This window comes from Malaclemys terrapin, chromosome 19, assembly GCF_027887155.1.
Source record: "Malaclemys terrapin pileata isolate rMalTer1 chromosome 19, rMalTer1.hap1, whole genome shotgun sequence".
NCBI lineage: Eukaryota > Metazoa > Chordata > Testudines > Emydidae > Malaclemys > Malaclemys terrapin.
The window spans coordinates 4,767,225-4,770,618 of record NC_071523.1 but is presented as its reverse complement, the minus strand read 5'-3'; the positions used below and the strand labels follow the sequence as shown (position 1 = coordinate 4,770,618).

The 3,394-nt window shown below is 50.7% G+C and overlaps 1 long non-coding RNA gene across 1 annotated transcript; it reads right to left on the bottom strand.

Annotated features, from left to right (window-relative positions):
- Nucleotides 1–1,389: 1,389 nt before the first annotated feature.
- Nucleotides 1,390–2,616, bottom strand: LOC128826185 (uncharacterized). The gene is made up of 2 exons (XR_008442810.1): nt 2,528–2,616; nt 1,390–2,139 (listed from the first exon to the last, which is right to left on the bottom strand). It is a non-coding gene; the product is annotated as an uncharacterized LOC128826185 (long non-coding RNA).
- Nucleotides 2,617–3,394: the final 778 nt, after the last annotated feature.

The window sequence follows — 3,394 nt, the reverse complement described above, 5'->3', positions numbered from 1 at the left end:
ATGTACATTGGTAAATTCTGGCTCCTTCTCAGGCTCAGGTAGGCTGCCCCACTAGACAGATTTCACGGGGGAGACCAGTGTTTCTCAAATTGGGGGTCCTGACCCAAAAAGGAGTTGCGGGGGGGGGGGTCACAAGGTTATTTGTGGGGAGTCATGGTATTGCCACCCTTACTTCTGCCCTGTCTTCAGAGCTGGGCGGCCGCAGAGTGGCAGCTGTTGGCTGGGCGCCCAGCTCTGAAAACAGCACCCTGCCACCAGCAGCACAGAAATAAGGGTGGCAACACCATGCCGTGCCATCCTTACTTCTGCGCTGGTGCTGGCGGCAGCTCTGCCTTCAGAGCTGGGATCCCGGCCAGAAGCTGCCGCTCTCCAGCAGCCCAGCTCTGAGGGCAGCGCCGCCGCCAGCATCAGCACAGAGGTAAGGACCGCAACCCCCCGTACAATAACCTTGTGGACGCCCTCCCCCCAACTCCTTTTTGGGGCAGGGCCCCTACAATTACAACACCATGAAGATCAGAGTTAAATAGCTGAAATCATGCAATTTACTATTTTAAAAATCCTATGACTGTGAAATTGACCAAAATGGACCATGAATTTGGTAAGGCTCTAGTAATAACACAACCATGTGTGCAAGGTGAATGTACAAAGGGCCTATTAGGTGTCTAAACAGACATTTGTGTGCACAGTCACCTGATTTGTATCCGCAGTCATGGAACCTGAACACACACATGCAGGTATAAAATAATAATATACAAAACACTCAGGCTGATGTACAACAAAATAAGATCTAGTTCAGGGCCCATCCCAGGGAAAGTTCTGTGGTCTGCTGCCTTTAGTGTGGTAGCGGGATCCTATAACGCAGCTAGTGTGTAAGAAGTAATGCAAGGCCTACAGAGCATATCCTCAACGTAAACCAAGACAAGCACAGCTAAGGCCTTTAAAAAACAGTAATTCCAATGTAAAGTCAATGCTGCACTTCATAAGCATGCAGTATAAAGAGTCATTCATCGATGAACTGATTTTAAGGCCAGAAGGAACCAGTATGATCACCTAGTCTGACCGCCTACATTTCACAGGTCAGAGATCCTCACCCAGGGATTCCTGCATCCAGCCAAAGAACTTCCAGTTTAACTAGGGTTACCATATTTGAACATTGAAAAAAGAGGACACTCCACGGGGCCCCGGCCCCGCCCCAACTCCGCCCCTTCCCCTCCCCCGCCCCACCCCTTTCCCCGCCCCTGGTCCCGCCCAACTCCACCCCTTCCCTGCCCCCATTCCAACCCCTTCCCCAAAGTCTCCGCCCCTTCCCCTGAGCACCCCACATTCCCCCTCCTCCCTCCCAGCCACACGAAACAACTGCACCAATTCTAAAGTCAGGCACTCCACTAGTATAGACTCCCATGACTTTAATGAAGCTGCTCAGTGGAGGATCTGCCCCAGCGCTCCGTTTTTGGGAGCGGTCAGGACACGCAGCTCACACTGTTCTGTTTCCCAGCTCCCCAGATGCCTTGGAGCACCCAGTTCTCCTCCCTGCCGGGTAAAATCCCGGACATTTTGAGCTATTTAATTCTTTAATTCTAAAACGTAATTCTTTATATGTAGTGAGTCCTTTCCTTTCACCAGTTCTTCAGTTTTCTTTCTCCTCATGTGCCCACGCATACTTCTCTGCAGATCGCATTTTTCTCAGCAGTGGTTGATTGCTCTTTAAGAAGGCATGAAAGTCTTTTCAAGAAGTTTGTCTGAAGTTGTACTGTACAAGTAGAATTCCTTTCAACGACTCAACATTCAAGTTGGTCCTTTCCTTTGTCCACTGGCTTTGCATCAGTGAAAAAATTCGCTCTACATTTGCATTGTGAGAAGGAATAGCAAAGAAAAACTGTGCAATCTTTAACAGTTCTGAATGACACTCAATGTTTTTGGATTTCTCAAAATATTTGGTCCACTTCTGGTGTGCTAGCAAATTACTGAACTCTTCATCACTGTTGCAACTTTCTGTAAACTTCTTCAGGTTGCTGAACTGATCAAAACACTTCACGTCATCAATTTGCATCCCCTTATCGGTCAGGTACTTGATACAAGGTTCCACATCACTCCAATTCGGTGTCTCACTCAGGGTAATCCACCTGAAACAAGAGAAGTCTTCAAGGGGTCTAAGCCACATCTCCAAATATTCTAAGCATCTGCTGTACATATTATTCACTTCAGCACAGAATTTGTCACACTCTTCATCAATTCGCAGTGATCCACCACACTGCTGTGTCTCATCACAAATGGGGAGCTGAGTGCCATACAGCACACCCCAGCCCCAGGAGCTCTGATCCACTTGCAGGCAAGGCAGCCCGATGCCCATCGCAGCCAGAGCTCTGATCCCTCTGCACACTCCTGCCTTTTTCACACTGCCCTCCCTTCCTCCCCCACCAGTCAGTGCTTTTTGGCGACTCCCCGGAGCAGCTCCCCCAGCGCTGCCCCCCACCTGTGCAATCAGCGGCGCATGGTACTCCCAGCTTTGCTGGCATCCCTGGCTTACCTTAGAGCAGGCTCTGGCGACTGCTGCTGCTCCCTGACTCTTCAGCTCTGTTTAAGAGCCGAGCTGCCCTAGTGCTACCGGCTTCAGGCACTTCTCCTACCTGGGCTCCAGCTGAGCTGCTCCTCCCAGCTCAGACTGTAAGAGCCGAGCTGCTGGCTTCTGGCAGCCCTCCCCTACCTCAGGACCCAGAGCTGGCTGGACACGTCCCTTCCCCAGCTCCAGCCGAGCTGCTCGGCTCCGCCCCTTCAGACTTACAGAGCAGAGCTGCAGGAGCCAGCGTTACCGGCTTCAGGCAGCACCCCCCCTGCCTCTGGACCTTGCACCATGGGAGCAGCTCAGCTGGAGCCGGGTAGGAGAAGTGCCTGGCTGGGGGCTCGGGGTCCGGAGGCTGCCTGAAGCCAGTAGCGCTTGCTCGGGCAGCTTGGCTCTGTAAATCTGAGAGAGGAGGAGTGGAGCAGAGCCACAGGGGGAGAGGAAGTGCCGGCCATTTTCCCGGACATGTGTGGCTTTTCAGCAATTCCCCCCGGACGGGGGTTTGATTGCTGAAAAGCCGGACATGTCCGGGAAAAAGAGGACGTATGGTAACCCTAAGTTTAACTAGAGCAGCTCTTTTAGAAAAAGACATCAAAGCTTAATGTAAAGACTCCAAGGGATGAAGAGTCCACCACGAGCCATGGTTAGTTGTTCCAGGGGTTAATCACCATCCCTGTTTAAAATTTGCATTTTATTTCTAGTCTGAATGTGTCTAACTTCCAGTCTAATATCCAGGCATTTTGTTCTTCCTTTGTGTTCCAGATTTAAAAGCTCTGAGAAATTTACCCATGTAGATAAAGAAAACAGGTTGTGCAGAACATGATCTAATAGATC